This window comes from Pelodiscus sinensis, chromosome 10, assembly GCF_049634645.1.
Source record: "Pelodiscus sinensis isolate JC-2024 chromosome 10, ASM4963464v1, whole genome shotgun sequence".
Lineage (NCBI taxonomy): Eukaryota > Metazoa > Chordata > Testudines > Trionychidae > Pelodiscus > Pelodiscus sinensis.
Window position 1 is genome coordinate 52032620 of NC_134720.1, and position 17174 is coordinate 52049793.

Genomic DNA, 17174 nt, shown 5'->3' on the forward strand with positions numbered 1-17174 from the left:
AATGGTTATTAGTGCAGATGATCAGGTATGTGGTCACCCATCCTTCAGGTGACCCTAAATCCCTGACTGCCAGGAGCTGGGAGGGGAAGAGAAGTGTGGATGACACCCCAGGTCCTTCTAAATTCATGGTCCATTTTGGTCAATTTCACGGTCCTAACATTTAAAAAACAATAGATTTCATGATTTCCGCTATTTCCATCGGAAATTTCCCAGTGTTGTAATTGTAGGCGGGTTTTGATACTGTCCCCCCCTTACTTCTGCCCTGCTGCTGCTGGTGAGGCTGCTTTCAGAGCGAGGCGCTGGAGCGAGGTGGCTGCTGGCCGGGAGCCCAGCTCTGAAGTCAGCGCCACCAGCAGCAGAAGTAAAGGTGATCTGGTATGGTTCTGGCACCCTTACTTCTGTCCTGTGGCTGCGAAGCTGGGCCCTCAGTCAGCAGCCGCTGCTCTCCGACTGCCCAGCTCGGAAGGGTGTGCAGAAGTAAGGGTGCCAATACCGTAATACCCCTAAAATAACCTTGTGACTCCCCATTGCAACTCCTTTGTGGGTCCGGGCCTCCCATTTGTGAAACATGTGTCTCCCCCTTGAAATCTGCATACTGCAGGGCAATGTTCCCTTTAATGCTTTCCACCCACGTGGGGAATAAATTTTGTTTTGTGCACTGAGGCATATGCAAATGTGCACCACCAGTAGAAACACATGCTGCTGGCTGTGAGTGCACTGCAGTGGGGCGGCATTTGAATCTCTCCCTGGTAGCCACTCGAGTGCTCCGCTTACAGGGAACACTGTAGGGTAAAAGCACACAACAGACCAGATTTCATGGCCTGTGACACGTTTTTCATGGCTGAGAGTTTGGGAAGGCCCTAATCATGCCAATTATCCCATTTTGTATACTCTCCTAAAGCTGTGGTACTGACATTGTCAGAAGAATTAACTCTGGGCTAGAAGGCCGCTTGGTCTGAGCTGGTGTGGATGTTCTTACATTCTTTACATACAAATTGATGTTAAAATGCCCATTAGAATTGTCCTGGAGCGTTCTGTACCTTTCAGTACATATGCTGTATCGACACAGGGCCAGATCCGTAGCAGGTGTATGTTGGTTTGGTTCCATACCTCAGAGGATTCTTTTGGCAAGGCCGTTGTTCGTATGTTTTAAAGTAACCGTTTTGAACTCACTGTTGTTCTAAAACCACAGAGGCGTTTCTTCCTGAAATGCATTTCCTCCATCTCCGAGAGAGTCTCTCTACGCTCGCGAGGGCTGGAATGTGTGGCCACAAAAGCTGACGTCAAGTGAGGTGGCGTCTTCCTTCCCCCCAGTCAAAAACCCGGAGCTGGTTGGATTCCCTCCCTCAGCCCTGAGAAAAAGGGTGTGTTAATTTGCCCTCTGAAAACACATAAGTCAGTGCTTATTTGTCTCTGGATCGTTGTCCTTGAAGCCTTGAATAATGGTTGCATCAGCTCTGCAGAGCTGAGACAAGCAATTGTTTCCCACACAACTGACAGCAAAAGGGTCACGTTCTTGCCCGGCCCTGGATGATAGAAACAACATGAAAAGAAAAAGAAGAGAAAAGTCACACGTACCTTTTTTTTCCTCCCCCCCACCCCAAATAAAGTCTGTTTCCTCAAAACCCTGTTTTCACAGAAGGCTCTGTGTTTCCTAGAGTCAACGTTTCCATGTCTGAGAGAAGAGAGAGAAAAAAAAAAAAGCAGAAAGGCAGCATGTGGTCTGGCAGGCTGCCAGGAGGAGCGCGCTCTTTGGGGTTATTATTAGGTAGATAACTGTATCAAGCGCTGACGCGTCATCGTGTCTCTGAAGGCTGCAGCGCTCCGTGTTTGAAATGCTGATACGTGTGAGGCTCGTGAGGAAATCGGGTGTACTTATTTCTAATAACTTTTTGTAGCAATAACTCAGTGTCAGAGGAGTTCCTGAGGGAGACGAGAGCGGCTCTGTCGGGATCCCCGGCTAAATTGAGGTTGGAGAAGAGCTTCCATGATTGCCCGATGCTTTTACCTGCGGTTAACTTTAATAAAAGCCAGCCCAGTGTGGCTGGCCTCTGACATACTTGGGGCTAGATGTACTCTTGGGTGAATCAAGTTCTTGCAGTAGTGGGTGGATTCAAGAGGGGCTTGTCAGGAGTAGAGGTTAGGGGTAGGGATGTAAGTCACTAGTCGACTAGTCCCTCGACTAGTTCGCGCCCCCACCTGGCTGCCTCAAGCTATGTCTAGACAGCCGGCTTCTTTTGGAAGAAGCTTTTCCAGGAGAGATCTTCCAAAAAAACTTCTTCTGAAAGAGAGCGTCCACACTGCCAAAGCACATCGGAAAAGCGGTCTGCTTTTTCGACAGATAGCATCCACGCTAAATGGACACTCTCTCGCATGTAAGCTGTGATTCCTATGGATGGAGTGGTCACCAGGTCACCTGTGCTTTTTCCTCTTTCCTCTTCTTCTGAAAGAACTCCCTCCCCCCGTCCACACGCCTTTTTCCGAAAGAGCTCTTTCAGAAGAGGGCTTCTTCCTCATAGAAAGAGGTTTACCAATGTGGGAAAAAACCCTCTGTTCTTTTGATTTTTTTCCCCCCCCCCGAAAGAGCACGAATGCAGTGTGGACGTAATTGACGTTTTTTTCAGAATAACGGCGGTTTTTCCGAAAAAACTCTGCAGGGTAGATGTATCCCCTTATCAGAGGCAGCAAGGGCGGGGGAGCAGGAACCGGTGCTAGGGCAAACCTGCTTAAAAGCCGGTTCCCCCAGCACTGTCTCTGGAGGGGGGCAGAGGGGTAGCAGGGATAGGTGTAAGCCGGGAATCAGCTGATTCCCGGCTCACACCCAGTCCTAGACGCTGCGCCTCTGCTTTTTGAATGTATGAAGAGCCTGCAGCTATTTATACATTTAAACATCAGAAGCGCAAGAGAGGGGAGGGGGGCGCTGGGTCCCCCCTCCTGCGCTTCCATGGCCAGGAGCTAACCCTGCTGCGGCTCCCCTGCTTATCAACTAGGGAGTTGATTAAACTAAATTTAACATGCCTAGTTAGTGGCCTTCAAGATATAGGCAAGGAATTGTGTTGTGGGTATAAGCGGTATCCGAAGGACTGCAATGGGAGACACAGATAAGTACAACACCGAATCCGGCCTGAGCAGTGTAGCGGGGGGGAGGGGGATGAGGACGAAACGATGAACAAACCAGCAAGAAGGGGCAGAGTTGAAAGTCACGACATGGAACGTGTCGTGGCAGGCGAGCGGGGAGCCGGTGGCCGGATTCACGGAGCAGGGCACTGTGGGGAGCAGGCCAGGCCAGCAAAGTTCGGATAAAGTGCTCTGAGATCTTCAGAACCTTGTCTCTGGGACATGGCTGGGCTCGGTCTGTCTGTACCGTCTGTATCTGTGTAGGCCTATATATAACATACCAGTGGGAGGTATTTTGGCTGCTGCACTCACAGTTTTGAGCCACAACGAGAGATTTAAAAATATCTCCCTGTTCTAGGAACATACACTGTGACAGCTGTCACCCAGAGGGGGAGTGGCTTCCGAAAAGGGAACACAACATGAGTACTACGAGCGTCACTATGCGAGTCGATCACTTATTACCTCGCTAGCACCACGCGACGTGTGAGTTGCATGATTTTTTGCCTGTCAGAATTTTTTTGCACATCCAGTCAGGCAGCATCTGTTTCTCCTCCCTCTAACTTGCTATTTTGTGCCTGACAAATTTCCTAGGGTTTTGAACGAGCGGCAAGGCAAATCAGAGCTCAACAAAACACCGGCAGGGCGTGGGCAAGAAGTTAATTATATCTCAGCAGGTCCCAGAAACTTCCTCAGGAGTGGGACCCTGTTTAGATAGCCTTCCGACCAACGTTCCCTCTAGGCTTTTTTATGTTGGTGCGGGATAAATTTTGTTATATGCACCAATGCCTGTGTGAATGTGCACCACCAGGAGAAACACAATCCCAGCTGCGGGCACTCTGCTCATCAGCTGGGCAGCATTGGCTTCTCTTCTGAGTGGCTGCCCATGTGCACAATTTACAGGGAATGCTGCCTCCAATCAAGGCTGTTTTATGGCATCATATCATCGGTGGCCCTGTTCGGTTGTGGCCTCGTTGTGTAGAAACACATAGTGGCAGACGGTCCCAGCTTTACTAGGAGCGCAAGGAGGATCCCTTCCCTTTTTGTCCGTCCTCTATGCAGAGGTAAAGGAGAGTGGGTCTACTACACAACGTTGTACAGCAGGCATGCACACCTGGCACCTTCCAAAAGCGAAGGGGTATGTGTGCGTGTGTGCAGGTGGCAACAGACAATGTTCTGGTCTGGAGATGTTCTCATACTGTGCTCGTCGCTGACACATCTCAGCACCTTCTAGTGCATTTAAACAGCGTGACTACATGGCATGATTTGTTCTGTCACCCTCTGCCCCGGGAGAAAGCGAGTGCAGGGGAATGATTTGGTTTGGCAGGGTTTCTTTGATTTTAAAATGTATTTTATTTTCAATGCAGATGTGGCGGTGTATTTATGCCAGTGAAAGCTGGGCCAAAAGTTGATAGCTTGGCCAAAGCAGGATGGGAAAGCCACGGGGTGGGAAGATGTTCCTGGGGTGAGGTGTCTCTCTTCTAATCTCTGATGTTACCCTTTGTATTTCTATGAAGCCAGCATCTCAATGTAAAAGGTGTTGTAAAAGACAGAAGATAGAGCTTACAATCTATATAAGAACGCAAGAATGGCCAGGCTGGGTCAGACCAAAGGTCCATCTAGCCCAGTATCTTGTCTGCTGACAGTGGCCCATGCCAGATGCCCCAGAGGGAGTGAACAGAACAGGGAATCATCAAGTGATCCCTCTCCTGTCATCCATTCCCAGCTTCTGACAAACAGAGGCTAGGCACACCATTCCTACCCACCCTGGCTAATAAGTATTGATGGACCTAACCTCCATGAATGTATCTAGTTCTTTTTTGAACCCTGTTAAAGTCTTGGCCTTCACAGCATCCTCTGGCAAGGAGTTCCACAGGTTGACTACATGCTGCGTGAAGAAAAACTTCCTTTTGTTTGTTTTAAACCTGGAAGATCTATCCTAATTTGACCAGTTTATAAGCTCTTGCCTTGATCTTCTCTAGCATAAATACACAGTAACATCTGCATTGAAAATAAACTACATTTATAAAAAGAAACCCTACCAAACCAAATCACTCCCCAGCACTCACTTCCCCCCGGGCAGAGGATGACAGAACAAAACATGCTGCAGGGGTTTAAAATCTAGAGTCGCGTCATCTAAATCTCCTCAGACATACTGGGGTGGCGGTGGGGGGCGGATGTGCGTTCAAACCCCTGGCTCGAGTGAACATATTAGCTGTGTCCTTCCATTCCTATGCTCAGGGTGGGAATGGAAATGGAATTAACAAATCGGCACAGGGGTATTAAGAAGAGGGCAGGACACCTGGGGTACGTCTAGACTACATGGCTCCGTTGACGGAGCCATGTAGATTTGTTTGTTCGGCAAAGGGAAATGAAGTCGTGATTTAAATAATCGCGGCTTCATTTAAATTTAAATGGCTGCCCTGCTCTGCCGATCAGCTGTTTGTCGGCAGATCGGGGCAGTCTGGATGCTCCCCTGTCGACATGAAAGCCCTTTATCAACCTCCCTGGTAAACCTCATCCTACGAGGCATAACGGGGAGGTCGATAAAGGGCTTTCAGGTCGGCGCGGGAGCGTCCAGACTAGCGCGCTGAGACGACAAACAGCTGATCAGCTGCTTGTCGGCTCAGCGCGGCAGCCATGTAAATTTAAATGAAGCTGCGATTATTTAAATCGCGGCTTCATTTCCCTTTGCTGATCAGCCTAATCTACATGGCTCCATCGATGGAGCCATGTAGTTTAGACACACCCCTGCACTTGACTCCAAGATGCAAAGAGAAACCAGGTTGGAAAAGTCTCAAAGGGGCTTCTGAATTTCCCCGTGTTGGTCTCTGAGCTACCCAGCCTTCTGGTTCCAGCTGTACCCTCTCCTTTCTCCTTCCGGGCTTTCCGCAGGCTGGCCGGCGCACTGGGGCAGCGGGGCCATACCACTCAGCTATGCAGCCCCCCTCCCCCCCCCGCTGTAGCCAGTATTGCTTCATGAGGAGAATTGGTTATTTAAAAGCTTGGGAACCAGCCTGTTCCTCCAAAGCGCTGGCGTTGGAAGCAACCATTTCCACCGCACTGGGGTAAGAGGAGCATCCCCGTTCTGTTGGCTTCAGTAGCTTCTGCAGATCTCACCAGGGCACTGCAAGTAAAATGGGGAGAGGTCCCAGAATCGGGGGTGGAGGTATCCCGTTCGCCCAGCTCCCTGCTGTACAGGCCACTTTCAGACAAGATGCTGGCTAGAGTTTGTTTAGTTTAACTCGCCTTGTCAGTAGCAAAAGCCCTGTCAGATGCCGGCTGGTTTGTGGGCCGGGAAGTTTGACCTCCCTTGAGTGATCTTTCATGGCCGGTTTTGCCTTTCTGATGCTTCCCATATCATTTTATACCACGAATGGGGTCATTAGAAGTCCAGGGGGAAGAGAGGTGGGGAGAGCACGTGAGTTACTGTCATATCAGCTGTCAACAGCCTGTCTACTCGGCTGTTCCAGAGAGCTGTCCTGGTTTGACTTCAGGGCTGGGGAACCTTTTTTCGGGTCAGGGGCCGCTGACCCACAGAAAAATCAGTTGGGGGCTGCACACAACTCCCCCCCCCCCCCCAAATCCTCACTGATGTGACCCCTAGCTGAGAAGGAGAAAGATGCTCCTCACATTCTTCACACACCAGAGCCTAGCGGGGCCCAGGCTGGTAGATTTTGTGTGCTCCAGCCCTGTGGGAGCCCTGAGCCTTGGGGGCCAGATCTAGGCAAGCCAGGGGTGCATCTAGCCCCTGGACCGTAGGTCCCCCACCCCTGTGTTACTCGGAGCCGTGCATGTTTCTTGGCTGCCGTTCTTTCTGCTGTGGCACTGAATTTTTAGCAAAAAACACGATGCAGGGGGGAAGCGTTCAGAGATCACCCGGATGGGGCATGGTCTAACGTCAGATGAGGCCCCTGCCTTGCAAAATGGCCTTTTCTCTTTCTGATCGTAGCTAACGCTGCCCATGTCTCCTGACCTGGTGAGAGCTGAAACCGCAGTGCCGTGACCCAGAGTGACAGCAGCAACGGATTAAACACAAATACATAGAAAGCTTCGGGCGCGGGGGCGGCTTTGGAAGAGCAGAAGGGTGGAAAATATTTCTGGCGTGGTGTCCTAGGCTGTCAGGAAGCAGCTAACGCATGACCGTGAAAGACGAGTAAAAGGAAGGTGGCGGAGGACATGTACATAACAGGAGGCTGGTGGTGGGGTACCTCCCCTCCCCCCGTCTTCTGCCTGGGTGGGGAGCGCAGTAGCAGCTGCTGGAACGGCGGTACATTCTGTTCGCTTCCCCTGCGCGGGGAACACATGATGTAACCCGTCGTTTTGTGCAGAGTAGGAGGGGATGTCACACTGGGAAATAAATGTGGCCCTGGCAGTTTTACGTTTCACTTTCAGCCATGTAACATAACAGCTATGGAGTGACTGCAACCCCTGTGAAGTCGCTTGATTTTTCCATTCTTCTTTTAGCCGAGGCCCGGCAGGCGAGCGCTGGTGTGTCTGTTCCAGCAGTCTGCAGGCTGTGCCTCTGTTTCCTCTTTGCCCAGGAACCTAGAACACTGCATGTGAAGACAGTACCCCAGTTTTCCTCTTGTCTGCGGGCGTATTGTCTCCGTGAGCGCTAGCTCTGTATCTAGATACAGGACGTTGTGAGTGCATATGCGTGTGTGTACGTACTAGGGGAGTTAGCGTGTAACCGACTCACCGTTTAACCGATAAGCAGATGCACGCAGCCAGCTCCTGGGGAGGCGGCTTCTCTGCGGCAGAGCTGAATGGGCAGCCCCTGGAGCCGAGCAGGCAGCCCCTACCGGTCCAGCTCCCAGGTAAAGGCTTCTCTGCCGCAGCCGCAGGGAAGTTGTATCCCTGGGAGCCAGGCTGTTGCCTCTGCAGTATAAAGCTTGTTCACGCTTTATACTTCAGAGCCCCCCAGTGTGTAACCATGTAACTGCTGAGTTTTTTCACGGTTACCTATTTAACCGACTTTTACCATCCCTAGTGTGTACGCAGCGTGACTTGCCCTGCATGAACAAATCCATGCACTTGAGTGGGAAAAATTAGTTGTCGCTGGGCTAACTTGAAAGGAACTTCACCTTATATTGAGCCCCTAATTCGCATCAGGTGCGAGGGAGAGTCGCTGTAGACAATGGGAGAAGAACAGAAACATTTCTCCAATTTATTTTTGAAATCTCCCGGTGAAAACCTCCCACGGCAGCGTTCAAGATCCAGGGATTGTGGCTTTAAGCATCGGGAAGCAGAACTGACCGCTCTGAGCTGTTTTCCAAGGGGATTGGAAGAATCATAGGGTACGTCTAAACTACATGCCTCCGTCGACGGAGCCATGTAGATTAGCCAGACTGGCAGAGGGAAATGAAGCCGCGATTAAAATAATCGCGGCTTCATTTAAATTTAAATGGCTGCCCCGCTCTGCCGATCAGCTGTTTGTCGGCAGATCGGGGCAGTCTGGACGCGCCGTGTCGACAAAGAAGCCTTTCTTGATCGGCACAGGTATGCCTCATGAAACCAGGTTTACCTGTGCCGATCAAGAAAGGCTTCTTTGTCGGCGCGTTGCGTCCAGACTGCCCCAATCTGCCGACAAACAGCTGATCGGCAGAGCGGGGCAGCCATTTAAATTTAAATGAAGCCGCGATTATTTTAATCGCGGCTTCATTTCCCTCTGCCGATCTGGCTAATCTACATGGCTCCGTCGACGGAGGCATGTAGTCTAGACACACCCATAGAGCGCTAGGACTGGAAGGGACCTCGCGAGGTCATCAAGGCCAGTCCCCTGCTCTCCCGGCAGGACCCAGCACCGTCTAGATCAGGGGTCTCCAGCCTTTTAAAGGATGAGATCACTTTTTGAATTTAAGTGCAATCCAGGATCTACCTCAGAGCCAGGTGCCTTTGGCCTCCTTCTTCGTGCCCCTTCTCTAAGGCCCTGCCCCGGCTCACTCCATCCTCCCTCCCTTTCACCAGGCAGGGCAGAGGGTGGGGGCGCAGGATTTGGAGTGGTAGCGGGGCTCTGAGCTGAACCTGGGGCAGGGAATTGGGGTACTGGAGGGGGTGCAGGGTCCAGGCTCTAAGAGGGAGTTAGGGTTCAGGGGGCTAGGGCAGGGGTTTGAAGTGCAGGAGGGGGTTCGTGACTGGGGCAGGGGTTTGGGATGCTGGCTCCAGCTGGACGCTGCTTACCCCAGGTGGCTTCTGGGTGGGGGTGCAGTGGGGCTAAGGCACGTTCCCCTCTTCCCTGGCCCTGCACCCTCTCAAAAGCAGCCAGCAAACTTCATCCCAAGCCCTGTTGTGCCCCCTCCCATCCATTCTGTGGAGACAGATTGCAGGGTGGGAGAGGGGCCCCCTGACATCAGCGGCCCTCTTCTTCCGTCCCTACTCTGCACCGCAAGCAGGAGGCTCCGGGGGTGGAGTGGGGTGGGGGACCCAAGGGAAAGGGCAGGAGATGCACAGCGGTAGGGGGAGGGGCAGCTGAAGTGGTGACCCTTGATAGCCTCTTGGCCAAACCCAGTCAGGATCACCTGTCAGGGGCTCCAAGATCTACCAGTAGATCCTGACCACTGGTCTAGACCATCCCTGACAGGTGTCTGTCTAACCTGCTCTTCAATATCTCCAGTGATGGGGATTCCACAACCCCCCTAGGCAATTTATTCCAGTGTTTCACCACCCTGACAGGCAGGAAGTTTTTCCTACTGTCCAACCTAAACCTCCCTTGCTGCAATTGAAGCCCATTGCTTCTTGTCCTAACCTCAGAGGCCAAGGAGAACAATTTTTCTCCCTCCTCCTTGTATCTCCCTTTCAAGTACTTGAAAACTGCTCTCATGTCCCCTCTCAGCCTTCTCTTCTCTAAACTAAACAAGCCCGGTTCTTTCATTCTTCCCTTCTAGCTCATGTTCTCTAGACCTGCCATCATTTTTGTTGCTCTTCTCTCTACCTTGATAGCAAAGGAAGCCTTAAAAGCTAATGAAGACCCTGATTCAGGAAGACATTCATAGTCAGGAAGGTCTCTCAGGGCGTGTCTAGACTACATCCCTCTGGCGCCAGAGGGATGTAAATTAGACATACTGAAATTGCGAATGAAGCGGGGATTTAAATATCTCATGCTTCATTAGAATAAAAATGGCCGCTGCTTTTTGCCGACACAGCAATTTGCCAGCAAAAAGCGGCAGTCTAGATGGGGATCGGTCGGCAAGGAAAGCCTTTTCCGACAGATCCCTTATGCCTCATGCAACGAGATTTACAGGATTGGTTGGAAAAGTCTTTCCTTGTTGACCGATTCCTGTCTAGATTGCCGCTTTTTGCTGGCAAATTGCCGCGGTGGAAAAAGCGGCAGCCATTTTTATTCTAATGAAGCGTGGGATATTTAAATACCCACTTCATTAGCAATTTTGGTATGTCTAATTTACATCCCTCTGGCGACAGAGGGATGTAGTCTAGACACACCCTTAAAGTCCTGTTGAAGATTTAGGAGCAAGTTTTTAATTGTGTTCCTGACTTGGGGCCTTACGCTACGTCTACACTGCCATGCTATTTTGGGATATCAGAGTTTCCCGAAATAGCTATCCTGCGTCTTAACAGCAAGCCCGTTGTTTTGGGCTCACTATTCCGACATCCTTGTAAACCCCATTTCATGAGAAGTAAGGGACGTTTCAGAATAGCGGGTTATTTTGCTGTGTAGACAGTGCCAAATTACAAAATAAGCTATTTTGAAATAAGATTGAAATAAGATATACAATTTGCATAGCTCAAATTATGGATCTTATTTTGACCTACGGTGCAGGGTAGACATAGCCTTAGAATGTGTATATCACCAAGCAAACTGGATTTTTAAGTTTTTCACTGCTAGTACTCAGAAGACATTTGGTGTTGCAGGCTCTCCCCATTTTCTTGCTAGTTACACCGTATATGGCCGTTTTTCTTAAAGGCTCCAGCTCCTGTTTATTTAAAACTCTCATTCCAATAAAGTAAGTTTTTAGCCCTCGTGGTTGTGCATAAGTACGAAAACATGACTCATAAAAGGCTCCAAACCGGAGTGCGAAAGTAAGAACCTGATCTGGATTCATTTAAAAATGGCTTTATTATTAAGCTGATCTGAGTCATTTGGGGGCCGGGCTCCTGGTTTTTGACCCTGTGAGTTTGGTGGCGCGTCATAGTACAAGAGGCAAATACATTTATTCGGAACGTGTGATGGGAGGAGTTGACTGGGCTCATGGTTTGGTGGAAGGGTCAGGGCATAAGCCACTGTTTCTGTCTACTCAAGAGAATACCAGTGGGAGCTGTGCATTTGATGTCTAAGAGAAAGTTTTGAACAGTTAAATGTTCAGGTCTTTTTTCTTTATGCCAACAAAGGCTTCTTGAGAAGTGACGCATCGCTATAAAAAGCTGCATGAGGTTGGTTCTAATAAGCCAGGTTAGTCCAGCCATTTAGGGCAGTCGCTTTTGATGTTCGCCTGCCTGCCAGCCATGACCCATTTTGGCTTGAAGCCCTTCAAAATAGACTGGGTGAGTGACAGGGGAATGCACAGTCTGTTGCATAACCCCCTCCGCCCCCAAAATGTGTTGGATGACCAGACTGATGCCTCACCTGCTTTGCGGATGCCATTTAAATGAAGACATTCCCTGATCCGGAAAACATTTATCCCCCCGACCTTTGTGGGCATGTGGTGCTGGCTGATACTCAAGACTTTCTGCTGGGCAAACGAGAGTGGATTTCATTGAGCTCGGAGGAAAAAAATCGCCTTGCGGGCCACGGTTCTGCAGGCATAGTGAGTGGGCGGCGGCCGCTCCGTGGCAAGGGTGTAGGCCTGTGTGGCTGGCGTTGGCTGGGACGAAGGCTGTCCGAGAAGCATTGCCGGTGTGCCGCCAAGCTGCGCGTGTCCTCTGGGTTGGTAAAATGCCTTACCAAGCTCTCCCCTCCGGCCGGGTGAGGCAGACACGGCTGCAGAGAGGGATGCCATTTGCTTTGCAAATTTTCCCGCTTCCTATCCCCCATGTAGCTTCCCTCCCGTCTCTACTCCTCAGGAAGCAGGGCAGCACTGCGGTCTCCCGGGATGAAGGGGATGCGAATGGCATTAGATCACTGTCTAGGGCGATTCCCACTCTTGTGTCCATGATCAAAGATTTGGCTGGGAAGGAAGACGGTCTTCTCTCACTCCCACCTTAGCCCATCCCCAGGGGTCTCATGGGCAGGCCTTGTCCTCCTCTGAGGTACTGAACTGTGGTTTCTCATTAGACGGGGTGGAGAACCTAGGGCCCGGGGGCTGGATTCGACCACCCCCAGCTTGCCTGGATCCGGTCCCCAAGGCTCACTGTGTCCCCCCAGCATTGGGGAGCACATGCTGGTGTTCCAGCTGGGCGTTGGCCCACCTCAGGGCTGGAGCGCACAAAATCTACCAGCATGGGCCCCACTAGGCTCTGGGTGTGAGGGGAATGTGGGGAGCGTCTTTCTCCTCAGTCAGGGGCCATGTCAGTGAGGTGTGTGGCCCCTGGATGATTTTTCTGTGGGTCTTTGCCCCCCCATCTCTGCGTTAGTCGTCGTCCAGTCAAACTCTTGGTAAATCTTCGATTCCACGTGATTGAATAATCTTAAGTTAAAACTGTAGACATGTACAAGCCGTGTATGGTGGACAGAGTATAGAAAAAACGTTCTTTAACCCCTCTCTCCCCCCAAAACACAGCAGTGTATCAGGCTTAATTCTTGTGAGTACAACTGTTTGTTTCACTGCAAGGTAACCTAGCAACCTACACACAGTGCACCATTTACAACTGTAAAAACCATCCAGCACTATTTCAGTCGGACATGGATCAGTTTAGTTTTCGAAAATGAGGAGGAGGCATTAGTAGAGAAAACGATGAAAGTCCCAGACCATCTACAGATAATGAGCCAGCTAAGAAAATAAAGTGATTAAAAAAACCATGACAACACATACTTGAAGTTTGGTTTCTTCTTTACTGGATTAGATGAGTACCCGTTCCCTCTGTGTGTTATAATATAGCTGTTATTGCATACTTTTATTTGATTCTTTTCTTAATAATAGACTAGGGTCGGATCTTTACTAACACAGCACAAATTCAAATTGTACACTTAAAAAAAATGAAAACACAATATAGTGTTAAAACACAATGTGTTTTAATCATTCTGTGAATATTTTTGTGTTGCTTATTGTTCAGTTCTACACATTGTACACTCAAACATTGCATCTTCCTTGGTTGAAAACCATGTTTGCTCTCATCATTTTTTCTTTGAAGCTCAGCTTTACTAAAACTTGTTTTAAAGATCTTGAAGCATTTCTTTGAGTGCATATTGCTGGGAATTTATATCATGACAATGGTTCATATTAAAATGGAAAGGAAAGGGATAATGTTTACGGTGTTATAATTAGCATAGAATCTAAGAATACTGGAAGGGACCTTGAGAGGTCATCAAGTTCAGTCTGTTGCCCTCTCAGCAGGACAAAGCACCGTCTAGATCATCTCTGACAACTGTTTGTCTAACCTGCTCTTAACTATCTCCAGTGATGGATATTCCACAACCCCCTAGGCAATTTATTCCAGTGTTCAACCACCCTGACAGGTAGGAAGTTTTTCCTAATGTCCAACCTAAATCTTCCTTGCTGTAATTTAAGCCCCTTGCATCTTGTCCTATCATCAGAGGCCAAGGAGGACAATTTTTCTCCCTCCTCCCTATGACTCCCTTTTTGATACCTGAAAACTGCTCTCATGTCCCCTCTGTCTTCTCTTTTCCAAACTAAACAAGCACAGTTCTTCCAGTCTTCTTTCATAGGTCATGTTTTCAAGACCTTTCATTATTTTTGTTGTTCTTCTCTGGACTTTCTCCAATTTCTCTACGTCTTTCTTGAAATGTGGGGCCCAGAACTGGACACAATAGTCCAACTGAGGCCTAACCAGCGCAGAGTAGAGCGGAAGAATGACTTCTGTCTTTTTCACCACACTCCTGTTAATGCAGTCCAGAATCATGTTGGCTTTTTTTGCAACAGTATCACACTGACGACTCCTATTTAGCTTGTGGTCCACTAAGACCCCTAGATTACAATTAATAATGTTCCTCAAAAAAGTGTTTATAGGGAGCTGCAGTGACTATGACTAGAGTCCTGCAAATCCACAGGGATCCACTTTATGTCTGCAGGTATCCGCATCCATGGATTTGTATGTGGCTCTCCAGGCGGCTCATTTTGCAGATACGGATGCAGATGCAGATATGGATTTTATATCTGTGCAGAGCTCTAGCTACGACAACTGCACAGCTGGGTCTTGAGGGGGGAAAAAACTGTGGAACATTTGCCCCAAATTTGGATGTTTTACTCCTGCAGGCAGCTAGAAGATAAAGCTTGTTAAAGCAAACTTCCAGGCGCATTAGGTTTCACTACTAGGCTGCAGGTTCAAATCCGATGCAGGTCAGTGGTGACTTTTGGTCTCTGTCTTATGGAGCCCAAAGGCCGGAGAACTTTCCCGAATAATTCCTTTGGACCTAGCGCATATCTTAATAAAATTCCAGGCTTGAATAATGCGAGATTGGAAACAGAGGCACAAAAAAGTGAAGTGCCCTGCGGAGGCATCGCAAAGTTTGTTGGCAAAGCTGGGACTAGCTTGCAGATCTCCTGACTCCCAGCCCAGTGCTGTTCTCAGTAGCCGAAAGGAGGTTGTCTGTGTTTGGTGAGCTGGTGTGAAAAGACCTTGGTTCTCAGTGGACAGGTGTTCCCATCAAAGCAAGCCCTATCTCAAGCTCCTTGTCTGTCATTTTCAGCCAAAAGACAAAGGGATGAGTGTTACGGGGAGCCCAAACTATCATCTGCTTCCTTCTAGAGGAAGTCCCCCCAACTTCTAGACGGTGCTTGGTCCTGCCATGAGGGAGGGGACTGGCTTTGATGTCCTCTCGAGGGCCCTTCCAGTTCTAGGATTCCATGCTTCTGTTCTGAGGCATGTTGGGTTGAGCCTGACCGGTGTGTATTCTGCCAGTAACAGGACTTCAGCCGTCAGGTGTGTCCTTGTGTCCCCTTCCCTGACCTCCCAACCAGCTGCCCAGATGGGCGAGTGCGTTGTACGGACGACATCACTTGAAAGACCCGTCTGCTCCAGGTGCCCGCAGAGATGAAAGGGGCCCGAATCTGTAGCTACCAGTCAGGCGCTCTTATGGGACGTAACCCCCAGTCTCCATGGATAAGCCAGGTGGTGCCTGTGGTCTGGTGGGGGGGTGGGGGAAGCACTCAGTGATTCGCTGGTAATTGTAACGGGGGCGTCTCCTGGTTAGTGTTCTGTAAGTGCAGCTAATGTCAGGGCAGAGCATACGACCGCCTTGGTTTGGGGTTTTCAGGGTTACAAAGCCTGAGAAGAACAGGAAAGTTGGTGGGTTTCTGAGTCGAGGACAACCTTCCCCGATGGCGACCTGGTCCAGGTGTGCTAGCTGCTGCACGGAACGAGCATGAGGATTAAAACAAGCCCCTCTCTCTGCCCAAGCACCCTCCTAGGATTAAAAAGCAGTCAGCCTCTGCCCCGCAGCGCCTCCAAATGATGTCAGGGGGCGGGGTGGGAAGTGACCAATGGCAGGGAGGGGCGGGGGCAGGAAAGGGGAGGGCCATGCCAGGGCAGGTGCCTGCCTAGGAGCAAAGCGAAACTGACGAGCACGGGTTTTGCGCTGTCCCACCTGATGGAGGAACAAAGAAGCAAACGAATTGCACGAAGGGGGGAGGAGCTTGGGAAGTGCTGCTTTGGCTTGGCTAGCCTGCGGTGGTGCAGGACGGATTGTTAAGAAATCTTTTCACAATCTGAGCTTGATGCTGATAGGGTCCCTGCAAAATAGATTCTTTGTTTGGCCCCATCCTGCAGGGAGAGCCATGTAGTTTGTGTCCTGCATGAGTATGGGGCCCTGCAGGGGCTGTGCTTGGGCACAGGGGACCGAAGTGTGTTCTTGTCCCTGTCCTCAGTGCTGGGAACCTGGGTACTTGTTTGGGTGTCTGGAATGATGATGTGACTGCAGCCAGGTCCCCACTTTCATAGCACACTAGTCTGGAAGCCAGGAGTCATGGGTCCTTCTCCTAGCTCTGTCACCGGAAGTCCATGTTCCTGTCTGCTACATCTACACTGCAGGCTTTTTGAGCAAGAAGCTATTTGTGAAAGAGATCTTCCGCAAAAACATCTTGCGCAAAAGTGCGTCCGCACTACAAAAGTGCATCACAAAAGAGATGTGCTTTTGCGTAAGAGAGAGTCCACACTGCATGGACGCTCTTGCGCAAGAAAACTCTGATTGCCCATTAACAGAATGGCCGTCAGAGCACCTGTGCTTTTTCTGATAGGCTCTTTTTGCGCAAGAAACCCCTGTTGAGCATCCACACGCACCATTTTGCGCAAGAACTCTTGCGCAAAAAGGAGTTATTTCTCATAGAAAGTGGATTACCTACACCGCAAAAAGCCCTCTGTTCTGCCGTTCTACTGTACATTTTATTGCACAAAAACGCACTTCACGTGTGGACGCTCCACAGGTTTTTGCGCAAAAATAGCTGTTTCTGCGCAAAACCTCTGTAGTGTAGATGTAGCCTGACAGGACTTTTAAAGTGGATGTTCAGATCATCTGCGAATAAATCCTTGATCAAGCGTATCGCTGAAAAAGTGACTCTGGTGAAGAGTTTGGGAGGAGACAGATTCAGAGTTAGTATAAAACAGTCCAAATGTTCCCCACGGGTATTAATGAACACTGGCAATGTAGAGTGTTTCCCATGAAAAGTTCAGAAAGAAACAGAAGAATTTTCATGTCTTTTTACTTTTTTTTTTAACTGACACCTGTGGTTTTTGAAACCCACAATAAAAATCTTTGGGGATTTTTTTTTCTTTTGTCAAAACAACCAGGAAGTTTCGACCACCAAGGAAATTTCCCAGGAAAGTCAGTTTTTCATTGGAAAGGAGATTTGAAGCAAAGCTTTCAGTAAAACACAGCTAATCCCAACCCTCAAAGCCGCTTGCCATATATGGATGTGCTGGGAAGAGGTGGATTGGATTTGTGGGGAGGAGGTGGGAGTTCTTTTAAAGGCTGGCAGAGGTAGACTAAT

At 49.6% G+C, this 17174-nt stretch overlaps 1 protein-coding gene across 6 annotated transcripts in view; it reads left to right on the top strand.

Annotated features, from left to right (window-relative positions):
* Positions 1 to 17174, top strand: part of LPP (LIM domain containing preferred translocation partner in lipoma) — a 555915-nt gene that overhangs the window by 121240 nt on the left and 417501 nt on the right. For 3 of the 6 annotated variants that reach the window (XM_075938239.1, XM_075938238.1, XM_075938237.1), the window contains exon 3: positions 3476 to 3600. The exons of the other annotated variants lie outside the window; for them this stretch is intronic. The gene's annotated coding sequence lies outside the window, so the exon portion shown is untranslated. The remainder of the gene's footprint in view (positions 1 to 3475; positions 3601 to 17174) is intronic. 6 annotated transcript variants of the gene reach the window in all.